Below are 14,396 nucleotides of genomic sequence, written 5' to 3'. Positions count from 1 at the left end.
CTAAACGTGTGCGTAATAAGGAGGGATGCTACATGGAATTCGCTGTAAAATTTTGAAGACTACGTAGAAAAAAATATATCTGGAGCAGAGAAGCTCGGTCGTCTTTATATTACTGCTATTGTTTTCGTAGCACTTACACATTTTGGAATTGAACGAAAATAGAATGTTTTACTTTTGGAATGACATTCGCATGATAAAGCAGGCTCCAGACGCCCATTTCCAGCCATCGTTCACTACTGGAGTAAGTGAATTGCGAATGGTCGTCGTTGTGTGTTGGGAGTATACTCCTAAAGCAAAAATGGTCGCTTGTTTTAATGGTAGCACCTACGCTTTCGTAATACTTTTACATTTTGAGTTAAAAATAGAAATCTGTTCTTTTGGAACGATGCTCGATTTGTTAATGTTGAACGCACAAATTCAATATATGCGCTTTTAGAACCTACTTTATTTTCTTATATATATATATATATATATATATATATATATATATATATATATATATATTAAACTTTCGTCTGCATTTAGATTTCTTTTACGTCCATTTTCATTCTCTGGAAAAAAAGATATGCCAAGCTTGGTCAATTCCAGATTGGCCCCGGTCCCGATCCAGGAATAAAGCGAAATGACAGACAAGAGTTCAAGCCATGCGAAGACAACGGGTTCGGGAATTAGAAGGAAAACTGTAGTCGTTGTAGACGGCGTAGATGACTGTCCAATCCAATGAAAACAGGACCGGAAAGATATTAATATTCCTTTCCAATTTCCATCAGATAAAGTCACTGTCTAGCGTGTTACAGATGTCAACTGAATAAGAGAGATGCTTTTAAATATATCAACCCATTTCCCTTATGCTGATTCTCTTACGCTCTTTTCTTCCCTCGTCGTCTCTCCGTCCCCCATTCTCTCTATTGTTTTATACACACATAGACGCACACACATACACACACACATACACACATACACACATTAATAGAGGCAAATAGAGGCAAATATCGCAAGCAAAGAAAAGATTAATCAAAAAACATTTCAAAATTGAAAGTGTGAAACACATATATATTTATAGAACAGAATACTTATTCAAATTTTAAAAGGCTCAGTAACAGTGAAAGAGAATAATAACAGTCAAGAAATCGTAGACTCGATTTTATAATATTTTATTCAAAACAATGAATGCGAAATAAAGGTGGCAGGGTCCTTATTCCATGTGGTGTCAAATATAAGTTCTTTTCCACAGATGAAATGACGTTAGAAAAAACTAAAGTCTGGATAAATATCCATTTTTGCTGGTTGGATTAATATTTGAAAACATTCGAAAAGAAAAGTTTTCTTCGAAAAGAAAATGTAAGTTCATAGGAAAAATTTACAAAAATAAATACCCGCATTATCCAAGAATTTTGTTTGCCAATATCCAGTGAGATGTAAATACTTGTTATAGGTGTGGCGATGTATAAATCCAGAAAAATGTTCGTTAATGCGTTATTAACATATATGTCATTATGTTTTTTTTTTAAATGTGTGTGTGTATATATATATATATATATATATATATAATTATATATATATATATAATAAATTCCACAGCCAACCAACGTCGCAGCCCACAAGAGCCATGGCAGTCAACGAACTGGAAGTCTTAGACTCGAGTTTCGCCTTCATTTGGGCTCATCAATTAGACACATCCGAACTCAGGATTCGAAACACGAGCCTCTTGCATGCGAGGCAAGCACTCTACCAACTGAGCAAACGCCCGCACAAAATAATTTCGATTAACCAACACAGATCAAGCAAACCGCGCCGAAATCGTTGACTGTCATGGCTCTTGTGTCCTGCGACGTTGTTTGGCTGTGGAATTTTTTATACAATCTCTCACATTCTGAATATTCTATTATAATAAGTTGCTCGTTTGGTTAGCATTGCTGGATGGCGTCGTCCTTTCGAGTTAAAATCTCCTACTTGTGAGACATCTGCTTGGATTATTGACTGATGGATAGCCGCGCCCATTTCGAGACGAAGTAGGTTCATTTAACAGTCGGATTTCGGCGCGGTTTGCTTGATATTTGTTGGTTAGTAGAAATTGCCTGATTACATATAATGATAGAAGATGTATCGAGTATCAGGAATGTTTATCTTTGATCTGACAGAACGGTGGTTCATAAAAATTGTGGGGTCTTCGTTCGCGCCTGGCCTCCAAATTATGGACATAAAAATGAAAAAAGAAAACGTTTACAAGGTTTTTTTTTTTAATATAGATGTGCATTAGAATACTTTGATAAGTATGTTTCAACTTAAATAGGGATGGTGTAAAAAAGTGTGGGGTCTGCGTTCGCGCCTATACTCCAGGGAAATATGGCACAAATTTAACAAAGACTTTTCATATCTATTTTCGTAAGTATACTTTGATAATTATGTTGTAGTTTTAAGAATTATGGTATAATAAAATTATTGGGTGTTCGTTCGCACCTGACCACCATAGAATGTAAATATGTTACAAAGTTTAACAAGGTTTTTTTAAAAGGGGCGATGGTCAAAAATAACACCTTAACTTTTATCTTAATTCACGTTAGATTTTATTTATTTTTTTAGTTGAATAATATTGTGTCGAATAAATTCACCTCATAAATTCATGTTCTTATTAAAGTGAAAGCCAAAAAAAAATAAAAACGTCAGAAGTTTAGACAATTCTCGAAACACATTTTGCAGAACTCTGTTTTTCCTTCTCCACTTGCACGTAGCACTCTTTCGAAAATAAATTAATAGATAAATAATAAAAAATAAGAACGGTACTTGTTATCGTGTCAAAATAAGGAAAATACTGTTCATGTGATAACGTCTCATTTTAAAAACATTTACATCACCTTTTTATTCATATATCTGTTTAAGCTTTTTTCAGTGCACTAGAAGGAATTCAGTTGATTACAACCCTTTCTGCGTGTTCTTTACATTACAATAGTACAACACTGAATCCGACGGTGCAATACTACACCGTTCACTACTGTAAAGCTGAAACGAAGATGTTCTGCTTGAAAAGGGAGCCATTTTCTTCTAAATTATACTTTTATCGATTCTTTTCTTTAAAATAAAGTAATTACGTGTTTACTTTTTTAATATCCCATTTTACTGTTTCGGATTATTTTACTAAAGTAAGTAAAGCTTCATTATTTTTCAAAACTGTTTTTGTGTCATTGTTTTTCGATATTTCGTCGATATTATTTAGGAAGTGTTTAGCAGAAAAGCCAACAAACGACTATCCTAAAAAATAAATATACAAGAAATAAATGTTACCATAGTCAATAAAAGTTCAATTCATGCTTTTTTTGTTTTGAAATAGTTTTTAATGCTCTTTACTTGAAATAATTTCAGCGAAGCGAAATTAAAACGAAATTTGAGGCGATAACTACTTAAATGAATTTGTATATAAACTACATATGCCATAATCGAATATTCCTTAAGCACAAAATAACGGAACACATTAATTTTTTTTTATAAATATTCCTTACGTTGACGAAACTCCCTTAAATTGTATAAACAGAATGCTCAGGAGTCCCTCATTAAAATTGAAAACGGGGCTCTCCATTTCAAAGTCGCTGCAATTTTTATTTTTTAAACCAGTCCGTGAATTAAAAAAAATGTTAGTTTTTTTACAAACTACTTAAAAATACAAACCAATGAACTTTTCTACCATAAAAAGTAACTTTTATTGACTATGGTATATATTTCTTGTATATTTACATTATTATATATATAACATTTTCTCTTAGTAAGGAAACATCATTTTTTTAGTCACTCTTGGCTACGAATGGAAACAAAGTTGAGATAAAAAATATATATTTTCGGGGAAATTATTTTTACTTTCATCATATTTTTCTTGAATTAAAATTTTTGAGTATCAAAACCTATCTCTTTACAACCCCTCCTTTTCATAATCTATCATACTTTAATCAATCCCAGTCCATTTTCTGTAGGCTGTTTTTGAACCCAGTCAACGACGGGTAGGTCTGCTAGTATATATATATATATATATATATATATATATATATATATATATATATATATATATATGTGTAAACCTTATAGCTATATATTATTTTTTTCTATATAAAAGACACCATAAATAATGCTAGAATTTTTTTAAGTAAGGCCGATGTATCTTCTAATTGTTCGCCTTTTAAAAACTGTCATTATCATCAAAGCATTCATTTGGATATTGAATGTAGCTTATAAATGCTCGAAATATCTCTCTCACTCTCTTTCTCTCTCAGTATATATATATATATATATATATATATATATATATATATATATATATATATATATATATATATATATATATATATATATATACCGGGACAAATATACGAACAATATTTAATAACTGACAAGAAACTAAAACAAAATCTTTAAATAAGAGAATGGAAAGTAAAAATAAAAATAATTCGTCCCTACCCCTCCTCCACCCACCATAACCCCCGCTAAAAACAATCTTATAAATACAGCAAGTTTCAAAACAGAAACAACAAAAGATAATAACAGCAATCGCTTTTGATGATAATGAGATGCACCGATAGAAAGCGCTTGAGTAAAATATGGTTGGACACCAAATTTTGGGTGGCAGTTTATACAATAGTCCAGCAGGAATAAAAAATACCACTCGGCGAATCGAAACGATATCCAGAAAAATCGGAAAAAAGAATAATTCTCTCTCTCTCTCTCTCTCATATATATATATATATATATATATATATATATATATATATATATATATATATATATATATATGAGAACAAATATTTAATAAAACATGTAGAAAAACGCTTTGGAAATGAGTTAACAAGATATTAAATCTGAAAATGAAACACGTAATAAGTGTCTTATTATAAGCTCTATCTCCTATTTGGTTTTATCGAGCTTTTACATCTGGTTGAGATTACTTTATAAATGTTAATTTTTTAATATTTATAATATATTTGAGTTTTACCATCTTGGATCATTTTGTAAATTTAATTGTAATTTTTTTTTTTTACTTTATATATATATATATATATATATATATATATATATATATATGTATGTATATATATATATATAGTAAGTTATGAAATAATATATATTGCATGTATGGTTATTTTATAACTTACTATCAAGCTACACCTATGTATTGATCATTTTTTAAGTAAATACTGAAAATGTACGCATAAAGTTATATCTTGGTATATTTATTTACGTGATTAAATGAAGTAATTATATATATGTATATGTGTGTGTGCGTGTGTGTATGTGTGTGAGTGTTATTAATTTATGTAGCATTATTATATTTAAATAAACAGTTTAACATTAAGCATACTTCTTACTTGCATGCGTAACACTTTTTTTATGTCTCTGTCAATTTTTTGAACAATTCTTTTTCGTGTCAGAATACGAAAACATGTATCCTCCATGAGTATCACTGTCTCTTTCCATTCCTCGTCAACTTATGTTGAAGTGATACTCACTTTTATTTTATTTTGACAGAAAAATGTCATTTATCAATCAAAAAATATAACAAATTCAATCAATCATTTCGCTTGTATAAATACATTTATATGTAGTCCATAAAAATAAAATAGTAGCTGTCTGACTGTGCGTGAGACTCTTAAAGTACTGGTCACCTATACACTGAAATAAAGAGGAAATGGTAATTATAAGGTCTATGAGAATAGCATATTCATTTACTTGTTTAGTGTCTCAGGTATATATCCATTGACACCTTATATGTTTTTATGCAGAATGGTGTGGTTCTCGGTTGATGAATTGTGTCTAACTGTGTCGGATATATACTCGAGAGTCAAAACAATGAACAAAAAATGCAGTTGTCGTAGTAATCATATAGCAACGTTTGTTTATAACTATTTTTTATCGATGAAAAACACGTACAGAAGTCGCTAGTTTCAATGCAAAATAAGCTTTTATACTTGCGGATATTTCCATAATGTTTCGTATGAGTAAAGCAATCGTTGCTCTAAATAGTTTACTTTTATGAATTTCTGATCACTGGTTGGCTTAAACGGCAGCGAAAGAGACTGTAGCTCTATAACTTTGGTTTCAATTCTAGCTTATGGGATCCGAGTCATTTCTTTTATTATTATTATATATGCTTTGGAAATCAGTTCTATATATTATGTTCACTATAATGTATAATAAGAAATAGGCGCTGAAATAATAAATACGAAATATGTATAAATTAAAAAGTATTAAATATGATCAACAAGCTTGGGGACGTCCCTGCTAATAATTTATAAATATATATGACAATTAACTACACAGATTATCGGTAATGCATTTTATTAGGAAGTCGTCATGATTTGAATTGGTGTTATTGAATGTTTTTACGGAGTAAGTTTGCTAGTAAACCAATCAAACGTTTTGTTATTCACGCATTCAAATTCCACGCTCAACAGACACGCGGTGATTAGGTAGAGGTTAACTAAACTTCTATTAATCATTTTATTTGACGGTTATTTATGTTTTGTTTTGTTTTTGATATTTTTTTGCATTTGGCGTTGTGTGTGTGACCTTGTTTTAAATCTGTGTGATCATAGATATGTTTGCTTACTTTTTTAAATTTATTTATTAGTGTATGTTTATTATTATTATTATTATTATTATTATTATTATTATTATTACTATTATTATTATTATTACCAGGAGCTACGCAAGTTCCATAGCGGCAATACAATTAATTGTCGATTTTATTTCAATAAAAAGTATTATTAATTCAAGATAATTTTTTAATAGAATTAATAGACATTAAACTGACCCTGAGACTATTATTTTTAAATAAGCCATGACACACTTACGTTCGTTAAAGGTTTTAATATGTGATTAAGTATTTTACAACTATTTTTATATTAAAATTTAAAGAACACATTTTCTATGAGAGATCATTAATACAGGATATAGCTTCCCTAAGAAAATAAACAGGAAATAAACAGAAAACGCACTTTTCCTTAACGTATCCATCAAAAGAAGTCTAGCACACTAACTTGCCTGGTGATGGTGTCCGTAATCGATTTGTGCCCACAAAGTCAATGTAAAGAGATCGCACGGTTGATTCCCACATAAATGTCATGTCTACTCCTTCTAGAACGGCATCCAGCTTCGCCAGGTTTATATGCTGCATATCTTATTCCTTTGCCTAAACCCACCCGCCTAGTTGAGATCTACCCACCCACCACTTTCCTCGTACAGGGATCTTCCTGGTGCACCTTTGCAACAATCTCTTTAATCATTGTCATCCCTTACCTTTTGTCATATCTACAACTCTTCTTTTAACGAACGCGACAGCTTCTATGAACCACTTAACCATACAGAAGTGCCCAAGCAACCCCCCACAAAATGAAAATACAATTCGTCACGTCAGAACACAGGGCACGCTGGGAACCTCGTTTTCTCGTTCCCATATCAAACTGCTGTCCCGTTTCCCGAATTGATAGTCCAAAAACCCTTGCACCGTTCTGCAGACGCTTCGGTTCTTTGCTTGGTAACCCAAAATCGGTCAAAGGCTGTTTCACTATGGTCGCAAAAAGCACATCTTTATTGGTACACATATCGTCAATAGCCATCGATGTTACCTGACGGATATGTTTTTCCCCCTTGAGAGTGTAGACTCAACAATACCTTGAATGATGAAAGATGTTACATTGAACCCAAATCATTGAACAGTACTTCTCTCCTTCGAAGAGAGGAGTCTGGTACGGCTATAAGGTGTTATCCACACGCACTTGGCGGTATATGCTTCGAAGGTCAAGTAACGGCACATTGGAGCCTTTCCTCCTCCGTTCTCTTTGCTTTTATGAGCAGACATCGGCGTGTGATGCGTAAATCTGAGCGTTTTCATAAAGCATGAGAAAGACCAACACGAGGTGCACCTTGTACTTATTCTTTTGACAAATGACCATTAATGGAATCATATCCTTCCGGGAGCCAAGCTTGTCTTTAGAATAGAGAAATAACGATTATTTACTTAATCACGGCACTCGAATTCGATTAGACGCCAGACACTCGGGAATCTTGTAAGTGAGTCCATTTGGTGGCTGATTTCTTGACCACATCCATTACGCCGTCTTAGCCTTAGTCTGCTCACTGAACTTTTGATTGCGAGACAGGCATAATACCCCGTCCTAACAAACGTATGATTTCCGAATTGGTTTATACGGATTTCCCCAAACATTTTGATTATGTCCATTCCGATCAGCATATCGAATCCCCACAGCAGTGTGTCCATGAGCAGAACATAAAATTTCATGAGGGCTGCGTGTGTGTTCTATTGCGAATGTTATGGTCCCGGCATCCTTGCTACGGAAGAGTTTACCGTCGACAGTTAAGACTTCCGATGCTAGCTGACTCTAAGCGCCTCACACTGATCCAGTCACGAATCCACCAATCCTATATGCTTCCCCTCATTAAGAACGACTTCTATCTCGAGGAATGAGTCTTTTAATTTGAATGAGGAGAGCGTGGCGTTGACGTCTCGCCCCCATTTTCTTTGCCGTGAAAATAACAACACATGGTTCATCTCTTTCTCTCTGGTTGCTATCACTGCTGCGTCGCATGCAGTTTCTAGCCAGATGGTTCGGACCCCCCGATCAAGAGGCAGTTAATGTAGCCACGCCCCTTACCCTAGTCAGATGCTGGTCCATACGCAGAAGCAAAATCCTCATTTCTGTTGTCCACCAACATGACGCGTGTTCTTTCGAATAACTTCTTAAACGATACAGTATCCTCCTAGTTGTCGACTGCATAAGTTCCCTGACGTGGCATGGTAGTCCATTACTGAACAATTTTTCATCCAGCAATATGGCGGCATCTCAACTACCAGCCGTTCCAGTCGTTAAAATGTCTGTGATGAAATCATCTACAGTCTTGCATGGGAAAAGGCGGCAAGTGGTGAATCGCTAATTTCGGGTCTTAACACTTGTAATGTTAGATGTGGATTACTTGGACTAGTATCGCACTTTTTAATTTGATTTAGGCCCAATACAGAAGATGTAAAGGAGTCAAAATTGGGGCCAAATAAAAAAAAAAAAACTAACTTCCGCGGTCTCTACAATATTACACAAACAATTTTTGGCCCAAAGTTTGAAATTTTATCCAAAGTGTATGTAGACATAGGGCAAGCTTTTTAATAGGTTTTAGGTTGAGGTGTTACTTTTGCTGGCTCTAGCAAACTATTCAGCCAATTTAGAGTCTAAACATGTGTAATTTCCCATGAAAGGTACTCAGACAGGAGTCAAAGTTGAAAGAATTGACCTTTGCAGACTCTACCAATCGCCTCCGTCTATTTTGGGTCTAAACACTTTAAATTTAATATGTAGGTTTCCTGGACATGAGTCAAACATTTGAATAATATAAATTATATATATATATATATATTTATATATATATGATATATATATAATATATATATAATATATATAATATATATATATATATATATATATATATATATATATATATATATATATATATATATATATGCACATTGTCATTAACAGTACATAGTGCCCGGGCAAAGCCTGGCTGAACTGCTACTAAAAAAGAAAGATACTATTTAAGTGTATTTTGAAATCCTATCTGAAATGTAACACGGTGCGTACAAATTCTTTGAGATTTATAATTGTTTATCTTATTAGTCAAACACTAATAATAAAATAGATATATAGGTATGCCCTCGTATATTTTAATTAATGTCTGGAATTATTATTTTTTTAAATAAAGAAAAACGCATGTATTTGGAATCATTACTATTTTTTTTTATTTGAAAGCAATATTTGTTTGTCTCATCGATAAATAAATAATAAAAAAAGTTTTCTACGTATTGACAAATTGAAAACTCATAGTAAAATGGCCGGTTTTTTTTTCATGTTTGTATTAATACAAAGACATTTAAAAAATGAGTTGGTGTCATCAGCTAGAATTGAAATCAAAATATCTAGCGTTCTAGTCTGATGTTGTTTTCTGCAATAAGTCAAGTAGTAAACAACTTTAAAGAATGAAGAGAATCTGCGCATGCGCATAAACATAAATATCGGCTAGAGCGTATAGACATTTTGCATGTAAATTTTCCGATGACTGTGCGATTTATACATGAATGTAAACTAGGATGTTACTCGCTATAAACTATCATTGCTGCATGAAAATTATTACCCAAGAATATCAGTGTTTTGTGACCAGTAGTTTAAGTGTGTACCTCTTAGATATCTATACACGTATAAATTTACTGCTTTGTTTATATAGATAGCTTTTATATGTAAATAACACACAAATATATTTGTATATATATATATATATATATATGTATATATATATATATATATATATATATACAGAGAGAGATTGATAGGTATATATATATATATATATATATATATATATATATGAATATATTATATATTTATATTATACATAATTTTCGTACTCATTTTTCATTATTAACATTATATATTGAATTATGTACGTTTCAAATGAGGTCTAATTTTAATTATTTTTATTAAAAATATAATACCTCGGCTTAAGTTGATTGCGTTTTCGATATTTATTACAACATTTTTTTTATTATTTATTTGTTTTCGATTGGTCGTCTTCTCGTCGTTCTGGTCGTTGGAGAATTAATTTCAACCCGTAATGATTGTTTTTTTTTTTTAATTATAAAACTAATACTCTTCGCCGTACGATTTATTAATTTCAAGTACCATTAATAGCTATTCTCCATTTTCACTAGGACGATTATATTTTTTTAATGGAGATATGGCAAACGAAGGTTATCACGACCTCAACTAACATTCAAAGATCAAGGAACAGAGCCTTTGAAATTTCATGCGGTACACATTTCAGCACTATTTGCAGATTAAAATGTAAATTAGTAAAATAATAAAAATGAAGAACGAACGACGGATCTGTATCGTAAAACGGTCATACAACCTCAAATTGCGATTTAACATTAAGCTAGACATAAAAAGAGGTTGAAAAACGTTCATACAATTTATATGTATATAGGTTAAATTTACTGAGATCTAAAACCGACAGTATTTATTTTGTTATAATCACATGTAATACACACACACCACACGTATATATGTATAATTATATATATATATATATATATATATATAAATATATATATATATATATAGAGAGAGAGAGAGAGAGAGAGAAATAAAAAGGATCAACCGTATTATTTGTTCATCATCGTTTCGTCCTTATTTGGAGACTTCCTCTGGATGAATGAGATAAGGAAAAAAAAATTACCAGTACGAAATATTTGAAAATGTTTCACGTGCAAAATGTGACGCAGTTCTATTTCAGAAAAAGGGAAAAAGACGTTGGACATTAAAAAAAGGAGGGGGAGGGCTGGCGCTGTTAAAGAGAGGGAAATTTGAGTGACGTCATATAGTCCTTAATGTAATTTTTAAAAAATGTGAACGCAGTTAATATTCTTACTGGGAAAAATATATATCTGTTGAAATTACAATATAGGTTTGTAACACTCTTATAAAAATCATTAGACTTATAACTAACATGACTTATTTTCACTTCAATAACAATTTCTATAAACAAGATGTTGGTCTTCCTATGGGTAACCCTCTCAGTGGAGTATTAGCTTGCCTTTTCTAAGAATTTCTAGAATCTGGTGCTTTCAAATTCAGATTACCTCCAAACACAGAGTATTTTAGATACATTGATGACATTTAAATTTTGCTTCCTGAAAACACGCGCATAGATATAATTAGAGGAAAATTAGACGCAGTCGAACCTTCCATAACGTTTACCTATGAAACAGAAAACAATAACTTATAAAATGAAACTTAGAAAAACGTGTCAGTGCATATCTGTGCGAAAAGCAAATAGCGGAATTTTTAATAATAAAGAAGAGGGTGTGAATAACTTGGACGAGTACTCAAGACGAAAACCGAAAATACTCATGAGTAGTGATTGGCAAATATATTTTTATCAGTAAATGTCAATCACTTATATACACAGGAACTGTTTAATACTCACTTACGTTTCAGCTGAGTTTTGCTGATCGAAATTAATTCAACAAATACGTAACAAATAATCTCCAAAAAAGAAAAAAAATCCGTGTTTTTATATGTTGCGGCGGCAAGTGTTCAACAACAACCACTGGAACAGTGTGTCACACTAAAGTAGGCAGAATTGCCTCTTTTAAACTAAATAATAACATTTTGGGGGTTATTTATTTATTTATTTTTTTTTTGGAGACAATACAGTTTGTGATTACGCAATTGTCAGTTCTAATTTGATAAAAATTCTTTGTCGAAGAATATATTTATTTAATTTTTAGATGGTAGCCGGGCTAAACAAGCAATGCTGAATCTTCTATAAAATCCTTTTTATGTCGATGTAAGGTCGTTATGCATAATTTATTCTAAGCCAGGAAGAATCTATTTTTGTCTGAAGAGTATAATCATGAAAGGATTCGATGTGGACACAATAATAATAATAATAATAATAATAATAATAATAATAATAATAATAATAATAACAGAAACAACTACAGCGAATGACCAAAGATTAGAATAAGGAAATCACCTGGACATGGATGCGAAATAGGCATATAAATCGAGAAACTGAATCTCTAATAACTGCAACACAAGATAACTCGATAAGAACCAACCATATCAAGGCAGATCGATAAGACACACGAAAACAGCAAATGCAGACTCTGTGGACAGAGAGACGAAACGATACACCATATAGTATGTTAATGCAGCAAACTAGCCAAAAAGTATACAAAAACAGGCACGACCAAGTGGGGGGCGGTGCACAGGGAATTGTACAAACGGCTGCATTTTGAACGTACATACAAATGGTACAAGGATAAACCCGTTACACAACTCGAAAATGAAAACCACAAATTGCTATGGGACATAGACATACAAACTGACAACCCCATCCAACCAAGAATACCAGATGTCGTAATAATTAACAAGAAAAAACAATCCTGTCAAATCGTAGATTTTGTTGTCCCAGCTGACCACAGGGTGAGCATGAAAGAAAAGGAGAAACATAGCAAATACAAAGAGCTATCCAGAGAGTTAAAAGAGATTTGGATGATTAAATAAATCAAAATAATACCTGTAATCGTAGTAGCGCTAGAAACAATTCCGAAAAACTTTGAGAGAAGAATGGGAGAAATTGGAATCAGAGGAATAACCGCAAAAATACAACGACTAATGATAATGAAAACGGATGAAATCTTAAGGAATACCATTGAATGCGGAGAATAATACAAGTATACAATATAATGAAGAAGACTTACAGGTGATGAAGAACACTGAAGCTGCATATCTACAAGTTCTACACTCCCATCACGGATCCCCTCCCATTGCCTCATCAGCGTCACCCACCAAAAAATAAAGTGATACCAAAGAGCCGAGAAGGGTCAAAGAGGAGGGAAAGACTGAGGCGAGAGCAGTGGCCAGACCTCCGCCGGACAAGCGCGAAGAGAACTGGGATCTTGGAGAGACCTAGTGCCACTCAAATTCTAATAAAGACCAATGGCCGCTGCCAGCGAGTAATCAATGGTAAGTGGCCGTTGCGATGACACAAATTTATTTGCAAACGCTATTGAAGGCGGTGGAGATAGCTGGACGTCTGGGGAAACTTGTTGTAACTCAGCTTCCAGAGAACACCACAGGTTTCCAATTAAATCTTTGATGACTTGTGTGAAAGCTACATGTGTGTATTAGTTGTAGTAGTAGTAATAATAATAATAAACATAATAAACATAATAATAATATAATAAGATAATAATAAGATAATAATAATAATAATATAATAATGATAATAACAATAACAATAATATATACATATATATATATATATATATACACACACACACACACATATATATATCCTTTGACTAGTCGTAATTCTTGTAGAGAGAAGGAAAGAGAAAGTAGAAAGAAGGAATTCGAAAGCGCGATAGAGAGAGTGAGTCAGGTTTGTTTTACTTTTTTTTTCACCTTCAGTACGGTTTTATCAAAAACAAATTCGATTCATTAACCGAAAAAATATTTCATTAATAAGTTTGTGCTAAAGGCGCTTTATTGCATTTTATCATGACTTTGTGATAATTAGTTTTTTAAAAAATTAATCTTTATTTACATAGTTCTTTCTTATATACTCTGTTTCTTTATCATCTACGAAATAGACAATCGTATATATATTTTTTCATAACAGGAGGTTTACAAATGTGCTTATATACGAAGATCGCTCCAAAAGAAGGTGGCCTATATTTTAACAAAACAAAACACACAAGACAAGTGAAGTATGCGTGGTTCCCCGTGAGAGCACAATAAATGAAACATAAGAAAATGACTAAGTTCAACATTTGCCCT

This window comes from Euprymna scolopes, chromosome 16 (genome assembly GCF_053919585.1).
Source record: "Euprymna scolopes isolate OS-2025 chromosome 16, ASM5391958v1, whole genome shotgun sequence".
In the NCBI taxonomy this organism is placed as follows: Eukaryota; Metazoa; Mollusca; class Cephalopoda; order Sepiida; family Sepiolidae; genus Euprymna; species Euprymna scolopes.
The sequence above is the reverse complement of the archived record's forward strand: the minus strand, read 5'-3'. Positions refer to the sequence as shown.